This window comes from Tamandua tetradactyla, chromosome 26 (assembly GCF_023851605.1).
Source record: "Tamandua tetradactyla isolate mTamTet1 chromosome 26, mTamTet1.pri, whole genome shotgun sequence".
Classification (NCBI taxonomy): Eukaryota; Metazoa; Chordata; class Mammalia; order Pilosa; family Myrmecophagidae; genus Tamandua; species Tamandua tetradactyla.
Genome location: NC_135352.1, coordinates 12408531 through 12421649, shown reverse-complemented (window position 1 = coordinate 12421649; position 13119 = coordinate 12408531). Strand labels below are relative to the sequence as shown.

General features: G+C 37.6%; 1 pseudogene; it reads right to left on the bottom strand.

Moving 5' to 3' along the window:
* Positions 1-4767: 4767 nt before the first annotated feature.
* LOC143669859 (securin pseudogene) lies at positions 4768-5516 on the bottom strand (annotated as a pseudogene).
* Positions 5517-13119: the final 7603 nt, after the last annotated feature.

The following is a 13119-nucleotide window of genomic DNA, read 5'->3' as shown; positions in this document are numbered from 1 at the left end:
CTGATTCTTAATTTGCATAGAATTTCTTGTTAGGTTGGTTGTAAATATTTGGAAATGGATAGTTGTGATGGCAGTGCCTTTATTATGAGTATAATCAACAGCACTGAATTATGTGTGAGAATGTGATTGGAAGGGGAAATTCTTGGTCATGCATGTTACTAGAAGGAAAGTTAAAGGATAAAACATGGAACTATATAACACAGTTAACCTTGCTGTGTATGATGATTGTGGTTAATATTACAAATACAAGAATGTTCTCTCATGAATTATAACAAATGTATGCACTATTATGAGTTCTTAATCATAGGGTGGTATATGAAACCGTACATCTAAAGCAAAATATGGACTATAGTTCACAATAATATTGTAATATTCTTTCATCAATTGCAATAAATTTACCACAATAATGCTAAGTGTCAACAAGAGTGGATTGTGCTGGTGTTGAAGCTGTTATGTAACTCAGAAAGGCCGTGTTCTTTTAATCCATTCCTGTGGGAGCAGGCCTGTTGTGGGTGGGATATTTTGGTTAGGTATTTCAATTTGAGATGTGATCCACTCCATTCAAGGTAGGTCTTAATCCTTTTTACTGGGGTCTTTTATGAAAGGATAGAGGACAGAAAAAAGCAGAGAGGTTAGAGAAGAAAGTGGGAGAAGCTAAGAGAGGACCCACAGGGCATAGAGAAAAGCCCTGGAGAAGCTAAGAGAACCCTGTAGGACACAGAGGGGAAGCCACTGGAATCAAAGTTGAAAGCAGTGAAACCTGGGAGCATAGGACCAGCAGACGCCAACTGTGTGCCTTCCTGTATGACAGAGTTGTCCCAGATGCCAGCAGCCTTTCTACAGAGTCCAGGTATCATTCTCCCGATGCCTTAATTTAGACATTTTCATAGCCTTAGAACTATAAATTTGTAAGTGAATAAATCCCCATTACTTCTTCTTTTTTTTTTTTTTTACATGGGTAGGCATCAGGAATTGAACCTGGGGCCTCTGGCATGGCAGACAAGAATTCTTGCCTGCTGAGCCACTGTGGCCTACCCCCATTACTACTTTACATTGCATTTTGGCAGCTTTAGCAAACCAAAACAGGGGTGTATGGGAACATTGTATTTTTAAATGACTTTTATGTAAACCTACATCTCTAATTAAAAAACAAAACTTTAAAATAGCATCATGCTAAGTGAAAGGAATTAAACACAAAGTTCTATGTATAGTATGATTCCATTTGGATAAAATGTATATATAAAGAAATCTATAAATACAGAATTAGATTAGTGGTTATATAAGGCTGGGGAAGGATAGAGAGATTGAGAGGTGAATATTAAGGAGTATGGGGTTTTTCTTTCTGGAGTAATAAAAATGTTCTAAAATTGTTCACTTTGGATGGATTATTTGGTGTGTGAATAGATCACAGTAAAAATGCTTTTTTTTTTTTTTTTTTTAAAATGAAGTCTCAAACAAAATTAACGAAGGCTGTTTATTCACAAACTTGCAGCGAGGTAACCCATGCACCATCACTTACTTTCAGGGGAGGTTCGAAGATTTTAGAAAGGGGAGTACATTTTATTGAGCAAAAACCGGAAACCCTGAGTTTCTGGTTGGAAAGCATTCTATTAAGGTGGGATTTTTGAAGGTGGCAGAGATTTTGTCATTGGCCATCAGACACATTGGGCCGTCCTAGATCGGCTGTAAGGAACCAAATGAGTAGTTTCGGGACATTTCAAAAGAAAAGACAGCGTTCAATGTTAGGGGCAGGAAGTTTCCCATGGTCATTTTCTGGATCTAGTGAGGGTTGATGAGGAGCATGTTTTGAGGTCAACATCATAATGGTCCTTCTTGGGGAAGGGGAATACCATGGCAGGCAGTCCCTCTATCAGCAGTTTGTTCCTTTTCATTGACGAATAGTATTCCAGTGGATAAGAAAATATAATACATAGCCAATAAATTTGGTGTAACTGTTAAGTTAGGAGGATACCATTCATATCACAACAGGATTTTTTAATTTCAGAAGAATTCTTAAATTCTGCACCCACAGGAATGGATTAAAAGAACACAGCCTTTCTGAGTTACAAGAATCCTTTAAATAGGAGTGGCCCTAGTAGCACTTAAAATGTAGAACTATATACAAAAAGTCAATTTGCATGTTATTCAAAAAATACATAAAGATTTTATCCGCATATTAGAGTTCTATTCCAGAAGCCCTTTGATAAAATTCCTTTGTATAGCCCTGAAGCTTGTTGACACTCACCATACATTTAATGGTTTCCTTTTCTTTGGTAAAAAGTAGAAATGCTTATTTTACACTATACAATAAAAAAGTTAAAAAATAAAAAAAGTAGAAATACAATGACTGTTAACTAGTTTTCCCAAGGAAGCCTCACCAAAATCTGTGTGCATTTTTCTTGGAAAAAAAAATCATATGATCACCCCAAATGCAACAGGTAAACCTTGCAAAGTTCCTATGGGAAATCTCTGTACAAAACTGGACCTTCTTGCTGTTTAATGTTGTCATTAAACATTAAATAATAAGGGACCCACCCATTGAACACTTCTTAGCTGAAATAATAGAATTATGACTAAATGACATCATTATCCATGGTTTCTGCATCAGGATAGGTTTCAAAAGGGCCAGAACACTTTCCCCCTTTGAAGCAGATGCCCTATTGCAATAAGGATCACTACACACTGGTGGCCCAAGGTGTTTTCCACTGGCAAGGATGCTTCTTGCATCCTTTCGTGGCCCCAAGACTCCTGATGAGGACACCAACTAGGATGTATGATTCGAGAAATGAAGTTCCACTTGACCTCTGTGGAGTGACATTGCTATACTTGCCTCATTACTGCTCTACAAAAAACCTTATAGAGTGTCCATAAATAAAAATAGAAATAATGAAAAGGAAAAAAAAAAGGATTGGTGTGTTCACCTGTCTTTTGGGGGGGAGTGTGGGGAGGGCTCCATCTGATTAGATGTATGAACAAAGAAGAACTCATAAGCAGAAGGCTGAAACTAGTATGGTAATATCTGAATGTTGTTTAATTTTGTTTTGGTTAGAGAATAAATGGGTACTAAAAGATCCTTTTTATTGGTTTTGGCATTTTTAAACTCCTCCCTGTAATTTCTTTAAAAGAACCAAAATGAGGCTTACCCCAGAAACAGAAAGTCATCTCTGATTTTAGTAAGTACTTATCACATATGTACTAATTAGCCCTTTACATCTGTCTTTGTGCCGGTCTGAAAGGATTTGTGTACCTTAGAAAAGTCATGGTTTAATCTTAATCCAATTTTGTGGGAGCAGCCGCTTCTCTGTATAGTGGAAGCTTGATTAGATTATCTCCATAGAGATGTGACTTGCCCAATTGAGGGTGATAACTTTTGAATAGAGGGAGTTGTGACATCAACCATTCCATGTGGGTCTTGATTAATTTACCAGAATCCTTTAAATGATGTAGAACCATAGAGCTAACCAGCCAATGACCTTTAGAGATGAGGAAGGAGAATGCTCCTGGGAGCTTCATGAAGCTAGAGGCCTATAGAGGAAGCTAGTAGATGTTGCCATGTTTGCCTCATGCCTTTCCAGTTGAGAGAGAAACCCTGAACTTCATCGGCCTTTCTTGAGTGTAAGTAACCTCTTGTTGGTGCCTCAATTTGGACATTTTTATAGACTTGCTTAACTGGAACATTTTCTTGGCCTTAAAACCGTAAAGTAGCAACTTATTAAATTCCCCCTTTTAAAAAGCCATTTGATTTCTGGTATATTGCATCCTGGCAGCTAACAAACTAGAACAGTCTTTAATAAGTTATCACTCCCCCTGAGCAAGAAGACTGACAGTTTGTGAGATTGTATGGTCTGCTTACAAACACTCAGGTAAAGTGATTCCTCTCACAGAATTCTCTGTGCTTAAATGCTTACATATTAAGTATTTTATTTATTTTTTAAAATAAGGAATTATTTAGCAATATTATTTTCATGTATCAAATATTTTTGTGCTACATGACAGAGATACAGTAGTGAGAAATCAAGTGAAAATTCCATCAATGAAGAGTTTTCACTGATAAATTTGTCAGGTTGAGATTTTGCTTTTGGAGAAAAGACACAGAGCAGTTCGGAATGAAAACCTCTTCTTTTTTTATTTTTTGTTTTTTTTTCATCAAGAATTGCTTTATTGAGACAAAAGAATATACACAAACTATAAGGCACTAAAATTTTTTTATTATTAATTAAAAAAAATTAACTAAAAAAAGGAAAAAAACAAAAAACACGAACAAACAAACAAAAAAACTATAGCTCAGATGCAGTTTCATTCAGTGTTTTAACATAATTACATTGCAATTAGGTAGTATTGTGCTGTCCATTTTTGAGTTTTTGTATCTAGTCCTGTTGCATAGTCTGTATCCCTTCAGCTCCAATTACCCATTATCTTACCCTATTTCTAACTCCTGATGGTCTCTGTTACCAATGACATATTCCAAGTTTATTCTCTAATGTCGGTTCACATCAGTGGGACCATACAGTATTTGTCCTTTAGTTTTTGGCTAGTCTCACTCAGCATAATGTTCTCTAGGTCCATCCATGTTATTACATGCTTCATAAGTTTATTCTGTCTTAAAGCTGCATAATATTCCATCGTATGTATATACCACAGTTTGTTTAGCCACTCTTCTGTTGATGGACATTTTGGCTGTTTCCATCTCTTTGCAATTGTAAATAATGCTGCTATAAACATTGGTGTGCAAATGTCCGTTTGTGTCTTTGCCCTTAAGTCCTTTGAGTAGACACCTAGCAATGGTATTGCTGGGTCGTATGGCAATTCTATATTCAGTTTTTTGAGGAACTGCCAAACAAGGCACTAAAATTTTAAATATCTAAGTCATAGCAAACAGGTGGCAATTCACATCCAGGGTCAACAGAATGCTTGAAGGAGACTGCAACAGAGTACACTCCCACATCAGAGAGGGCATCTTCACAGGGCAGGGGGAACCCAACTCTAATAGCTTTTCAAGTTCCCTCTCCTCATTGAGGATCATGAGAGGCACTCCATTAAAAGGGAGGTGTGTAATTTGGTGTTCTTCAGATAGGTCAAAACTCTCAAAATCTAGAGGATTGAAGGGAAAAATATTTCTATTTCTGGACAGATGTCATCTGAGGCAGGAACAGAGCTTTTTGCCTTATCAGTCTTCTTGGTCCTCTTCTTGGCAGAGATGGTTGGCTGATTTTGTTTAAGGGGTCCATCAGTCTTTACTGACTTTTCTGTAACTCTATTGACAGTTCCCAAAGCCTTTCTGGCAGCTGTAGGTAAAGCAGATAGAGCATTAAATACTTTGCCAACACGTGGTGTTGAAACCTGAGATCTCCCATTGAAGGCTTTGAAAAGCTCAGGCCCCAGCTTCAGCCCATCCTTAGGAGCCACATGGGTGCCTGGTTCTCCAATTTCCTTATCGACCAAGTTCAGAGTAGCCATGTTAGATTACTCCTGGCCTCAACCGTCAAACTCACCCTCATCTTATTTTTAGTGCAATTTTATTGAGATGTGTTCAGTACCATAAAATCATCTAAAATATGTAGTCAATGATTCACAGTGTCATCATATAGTTGTGCATTCATCACCACAATCAATTTTAGAACATTTTCATTATTTCAAAAGTAAAAATAAAAAACACCCAAAACATCTTATGTCTTTTATCTCTGTATTATTAATTTATTTTTTTGTCTTTATTTTCTTACCCCTGTGCCCATATACTGGATAAAGGGAGGGTCAGTCATAAGGTTTTCACAATCACATGGTCACACCGTAAGAGCTATATAATTATATAATCATCTTCAAGAATCAAGGCTGCTGGAATACAGTTCAACAGTTTCAGGTATTTCCTTCTAGCTATTCTGAGACACTGGGAACTAAAAAGAATTCTATATAATGCATAAGCATAACCCCCAGAATGACCTCTCAACTCTTTGAAATCTCCTAGCCACTGAAACTTTATTTTGTTTTATTCCTTTTCCCCTTTTTGGTCAGGAAAACTTTCTCAATCCCATGATGCCAGGGTCATCCCTGGGAGTTATGTCCCACGTTGCCAAGGAGATTTACACACCTGAGAGTCATGTCCCATGTGGTAGGGAAGGCAGTGGGCTTATTTGCAGAGTTGGCTTGGGGAAAGAGGACACATCTGAGCAATGAAAGAGGTTCTCTGGGGGGGGGTGTGACTTTTTTTAAAAAAAACTTTTTATAATTATGTAATATAACTTATATACAAAGCAAAGAAAGAAAAAAGCAATAATTTTTAGAGCACTCTTCAACAAGTAGTTACAGGACAGATCCCAGAGTTTGTCATGGGCTACCATACCATCATCTCAGATTTTTCCTTCTAGGTGCTCCAGAATATAGGTGGCTAGTTAGGAATAAATACATATATTTTTTATCATCACAATCGACATTTTTTTCTTTTGGTGAAAAATAACATATATGCAAAAAAAGCAATAAATTTCAAAGCACAGCACAACAATTAGTTGTAGAACAGATTTCAGTATTTGATATGCGTTACAATTCCACAATTTTAGGTTTTTACTTCTAGCTGCTTTTCTAAAATACTAGAGACTAAAAGAAATAACAATATAATGATTCAGCAATCATATTTGTTTATTAAACCCTACCTTCTCTGAATAACTCCACCATCACCTTTGATTTTTCTATCCCTCTCTTTAGGGGTGTTTGGTCTATGGCCATTCTAACTTTTTCATGTTGGAAGGGGATGTCAATAATATGGGGTAGGGAGATGGAACTAGCTAATGTTCTGGAGAGGCTGGGCCTTCTAGGTTTCAGGACTTATCTGGTCCTGGGACCCATATGGAGGATATAGGTTTCTGGAAAGTTACCCTAGTGCATGGAACCCTTGTAGAATCTTATATATTGCCGTATGTGTTCTTTAGGATTGGCTGGAATAGTTTTGTCAGGGTTTGGAAAGTTATGAGAAGTAGCAATGTCTAACTGAAGCTTGCATAAGATTGACCTCCAGAGTAGCCTCTCGATTCTATTTGAACTCTCTCAGTCACTGATACTTTATTAGTTTCACTTCTTTTCCCCCTTTTGGTCAGGATGGAATTGCTGATCCCATGGTGCCAGAGCAAGACTCATCCCTGGGAGTCATCTCCTATCCTGCCAGGGAGACTTTCATGGGGGGTGACTCTTAGGCATATTTATAAGTAGGCTTAGCTTCTCCTTTGCAGGAATCATGAAAACCTCTTCTTAAGATGTGATACTTTAGGAATGATATTGATCCTTACCTCTACAAGCTTGAAAAGTCCAGAAGTTTTCTGGTCCAGAAGCCGGTTTAGGATTAAGGTTTTCATCATTTAGAGTAATCTCTGTTCCCTTGCCCCAATGTGGAACTTTGTTTATAAGATAAATACAGAAAAATTTAGCATTCTTTAAATTTAAATGAGAGATAGAAGGTGTACCTTGAATTTTGTGTAAGAAATCATGCTTTATTCACTGCAAATGTGAATTTTGTGTAAGAAATCATGCTTTACTCACAGGAAATGTGATTTTAATCTGAAATCATCCTTTCAAGGTAAAAGCAGGCAGAAATTCAGGAATGAAGAAATGTCTTTCATTTGGAATGTCTGAATTGACTTTGCTCCAACAACTTTCTACCTTTTAATGATGAGAGAGAAGGTAAACTGCAAATGCAAAATGCTAAGCACTCACACTGACCTCTTTGCACTGCTACCTAATCAGTGGACAGGGACTATGCCCAGAATAGGTGGGGTTTGTCCTGAAAGACAAATGCCAGCCCTTGCGGTTTAAGTGACTATTCATGCTGGCAGCAATTTTCACTGAAACAGGAATGCTGGTTGGAAGGAAAGAAAAGATCCTCTCCATTGTCTATGCCTCTATAATGTCAAAAATAACCTGCCAAAAGCAGTGAGGAAAAAAAATATCTACCAGACAACTGGTCTTGGTCTGTACTAGGTCAAATGATTTTTTTAAAAAATTAATTAGCTACAACGAGTGATTGTTTTTGCATCACATAGAAACTGTTTAATATTTACCAAATAACAGATTCCGGTAGTCCAGTGAGGATGGTGGTGGTGGTGGTACATTCTTTCTTAAATAATCATCTTTAGCAAGCACTTATTTTATTACTTTTATCATCACTGTTATATGCTACTCATTTGGAAAAGACTGCATAAGACAATTTTTACATCTAAAATTTCCTGAAAATCAAAAGTGGTATCCATCCATTTATATAATCATTCACAGCATGTGTAACTAATGCTTTCTGATGATGATCATTATGAGGCTGGATGTGGGGAATGAAAAGAAAATAAGTTTGGAATGCGAGTTAGAAATAACATTTTGTGTTAGTAAAATTTTGGGTGAGCCAACCTACTGCTTAAGTGTTTCACATAGGAATGCTTGGAATAGTATAGTAACAAAGATTCTTGTGTTAACTGACAAAGATATACGTGGGAAGCAAGATTATATATGAGAAGCATTTAGAGTGCCAAATACGAAGTTACTGCATTGGTGTATTTCGCGTGCTTTTCCTAGACAGTGGGGTCATCTTTTTCTCTCATGCCTCAGATACTATCTATGAGAACCCCTGTTGGCCCTATCGTCAGGACATATTAATAATCCCACCATCCCTCACCATCTCCACTGCTACCCAGGTTTAAGCCACTATCATCACTTGCCTGTGTTACTGCAAAAGCCTCCTACCAGATCTCTCTGCTTCCACCTTGTTATCCTGTGGTCTACTTGATCCTATTAAAATGTAAGTCAAATCACAACATTCGTATTCTCAAAACTCTCCAGCAGCTTCTCCTCTTACTCAGAGTAAAAGTCCTTTTGAAGGCTTACAGGCCATAACAGGACCTGCTACCCTCCCTTCACCAATGCTCTGACTTCATCTATTATTCTATTTCCTTCTTCACTCTGTTCTAGAAATGCTGACTTCCCTGCTGTTTCCTGAACCTGCCAGGAACACTCTTACCTTAGGGTCTTTGCACTCTGTTCTTTCTTTCTTCAGAGATCCATAGGACTCCCTTTCTCACTTCTTTCAGGTTTTTGCTTAAACTCAACAGAGAGGCCTTTCCTGACCACCTTATTTAAAAATGAACCTCCATACCCTGAGCTCCATAGTCCTTATTTTCTGCTTTAATTTTTTCCATAGCACTTACAATTACCTGACATATTCTTATTTGTTTGTTTGTTGCCTGCGTCTCTGCACTAGAATATAAGCTAATGAGGCAAGAATTTTGTTCAGTTCACTACTGGATCCCCAGAACATAATAAACGCTCAGTAAATAGTTGTTGAAAGAATGCATGAAGGGTAAATGAGTTCTCAGGGTGGGATTGAGGATAAACTAGGAACAGAACTTCCTTGAAAAATTGGCTCAAAAGCAATTTCCATAACATAAATTATGTTTCGTACATCATTTGTGCATTTTGATATGATTTAAGAAATGTGGTTCTAAGGTCTATTAGTTTACACGTTAAGTTAATGATAACCTAAGTGATAAAAGAAGAAGAGAGCATATTATGTTTGATATAAATATGCATAAACTTCATGAAAGCAGAGATCTTTTCCTATTTTATTCATTGTTGCTTTCCCATTTCCAACTTTCCAAATAGTGAATTTTAGTAGGTCTGCTGTAATGGCATTTGAATTATCATGGCACAAATTTGGTTTTTTTTTTTTTTTTTTTTTTTTTTTTTTTTTAAAGACAGAGAGAAGGAAGGAAGGATAGAAGGAAGGAAGGAAGGAAGAAAGGGAAACATCTTTAAACATTTTCTTGTTTTATTGTATTTTGTTTTTCCGTTTTTTGTTACATGGGCTGGGGCCGGGAATCGAACCGAGGTCCTCCGGCATAGCAGGCAAGCACTTTGCCCGCTGAGCCACCGTGGCCCGCCCCTTTTTTTTTTTTTTTTTTTTTTTTTTTACAAATTTGGTTTTCTAATTGAAATCTGCAGCCCTAGTTCTTAAATATATTGAAGGACATGGTACTAATCAAAAACTTACTCCAGGTGGGCAATAGTGGCACAGTGGCAGAGTTCTTGCCTGCCATGCTGGAGACCCGGGTTCAATTCCTGGTGCCTGCCCATGCAAAAATAAATAAGTAAATAAAGAGGTGGACCACGGTGGCTCAGCAGGCAGAGTTCTTGCCTGCCATGCTGGAGACTCAGGTTCATTTCCTGGTGACTGCCTATGTTGAACAAACAAACAAAAAAACAAACAAACAAAAAACAAACAAAAAACCACCTTACTCCAGCTTTGTTATGACGTATTTCCTTATTTTGACTTTGATTTCTCATTCAATTGGTTGATTTCTTGAAGGACTTGTTAAGCACCTAGTATGTCTAAAGTATGGTTAAATGCTATTATTATAGAGCTTTTGTAGAAGCCCCATAAGAGGTAACAGATCTAAACTAGGATATTGGCCATGACAGTAAGTGGAAGAGACAGACATGAAAGAAATTATGGAGGAATATGGCCAGGACTTGACAACTGATCTGATGTGAGGGTTAAGAGGAAGGAGGATCAACTTTCTTTTATCTTGTCACTTCACATCTCACCCTTTGTTTTTGGTTTGCTAAATGCTGCTGGAATGCAACATACCAGAAATGGAACAGCTTTTTAAAAGGGAATTTAGTAAGATAAAAGTTTACAGTTCTAGTGCTGAGAAAATGTCCAAACTAAGGCACCAAGAAGACGTTATCTTCACTCAAGAAAGGCTGATGCTGTCTGAAACACCTCTGTCATCTGGGAAGGTATGTGGCTGCATCTTCTAGTCCCTTGATCTGTTGCTTTCAGCCTCTGTTTCCTGTGCAGTTTCCTCACTTGGCATCTGTGGACCTTCACTTAGTTCCTCTAGGACACAGTTCTGGATTATGGCTTGCTTAGCATTTTATGGCCATGTGTGCTGGGCCCTGTATCTTCAAATGTCTGGATCTCGTGTTGGTTCTGTCAGCTCTGAAGCAGCTATTCTCCAAGCGTCTGCTCTTCCAAATGTTTTTGTCTGCTTCTGCATTAGCTCTGAAGTTTCTCCAAAATGTTTCCCTGTTTAAAGGATTCTAATAAACTAATCAAGACTCACCTTGAATGGGTGGGGTCACATCTCCATCTAATCACCCACTGTTGGGCACACCACATCTCTGTGGAGATAATCTAATCAAAAGTTTCCACCCTACAATATTGAATCAGGATTTAAAGAAACGGCTGCCCCCACAAGATTGGATCAAGATTAAAACATGGCTTTTCTGGGGTATGCAATGTTTTCAAACCAGCACACCCTTCAAAATAGCAAAACTTCCCTGAACTGCCCTAACTTGATGCCCCATGAAATCATCTTCTGCATGCTATGACTGGTGTAAGGAAGCCCCACAAACAAGACTGGATTAAATTGGTGTAAAGAAGCCTCACAAACAAAACTGGATTAAATCTGAGAGTGTAGGGACTGAAAAGATGATGATGCAATTCTTGCATTATGATGACTGTAATTTGCTTTAAAACAATTCAGCATAGATTGGGTGTTATTATGTGTTCGTTACTTAAATTAAGGTACAACCAAAGCATAGTTAGCATTCTTATTAGAAATGCACCAGAGTTGGCTAACACAGGTGGTTCTTGGTTATCTATACCTTCATACACTTATTATTACTCCATCACCTGACAGAATAAATGTCAAAATGAGTTTTTTACTGGTGAAATTAGTGTTTTAAATGGCATGAGGTTAAAAATGAGTAACTTAATTCAAGATATTTTGATTGGTGAAACTATTTTAGAGACACTACTACACTTGCATAAACAGGGTATCAGAATCAATAGAGACCTGTAGTACATACTTAAGAATGCAACCTTGGATTAAGAGGATTCTTGTTACCTAACATCCTGGCTTGTCTGCCTAGAGTGGTTAGAGAAGCTGGAGATAAAAAAAAAAAGAAATAGAGCAAGGACTTCATTTGAATTGCATATAGATTATATGAATTGCTTTTGTGCTTGCTTGCTTAATAAATGGTTCAATACATGAAAAAGTTTGAATGGGCATAGCCCAAATATCCCTAAAGAGTGGAAGAAGGATCAAAGAAGGAGTAGTTATAACAGAGAAGATAGGACTTAACAAATAAGTATGACTGTGTGCCGGTTTGAAAGGATGTCTGTACCCTAGAAAAGCAATGTTTTAATCCTAATTCCATTTTGTAAAGACAGCCATTTCTTCTAAACCCTATTCAATACTGTATGTTTGAAACTTTAATTAGATCATCTCCCTGGAGATGTGACTCAATCAAGAGTGGTTGTTAATCTGGATTAGGTGGAGACGTGTCTCCACCCATTCTAGGTGGGTCTTGATTACTTTACTGGAATCCTATAAAAGAAGAAACAGTTTGGAGAAAGCTGGAGATTTGGAGAGAGCAGAGAAGAATGACAGAGCCATGAGAAAGCCACAACAGAGAGCGCTGCAGAACCATGAAGGAGAGGGTCTACCAGCCAGCGACTTTTGGCGGTGAAAAAGGAAAACACCTCCCAGGGAGCCTCCCGGGAGAAGAAGCTAGCAGATGATGCCGTGTTGGCCATGTGCCCTTACAGCTGAGAGAGAAACCCTGACCGCGCTTGCTGTGTGCCTTTCCACTTGAGAGAGAAACCCTGAACATTATCGGCCTCCTTGAATCAAGGTATCTTTCCCTGGATGCCTTAGATTGGACACTTCTACAAACTCTTTTAATCTATAGACTTTTTCTCTGCCTTAGAGCTGTAAACTAGAAACTTATTAAATTCCCCCTTTTAAAAGCTATTCCATTTCTGGTATATTGCATTCTGGCAGCTAGCAAACTAGAACAGACTGCTGAATCATTATATTGATATTTATTTTAGTTTTGAGGGTCTTGGAGCAGCTAAAAGGAAAAACCTAAGATAGTGGAACTGTAACCCATACCAAACTCTGAAATCTGTTCTATACTAGTTGTTAAAAATATACTTTGAAATGTATTGCTTTTTTTGTATATATGTTATATTTCACAATAAAAAACCTTTAAAAAAAATAAATTGTTAGATAGTGTCTGCATATGTGAAAGACTGTGAACTGAGGGCTGCTTTCTTTATACTCAGCAACCAAGGTTGTGGGGGAG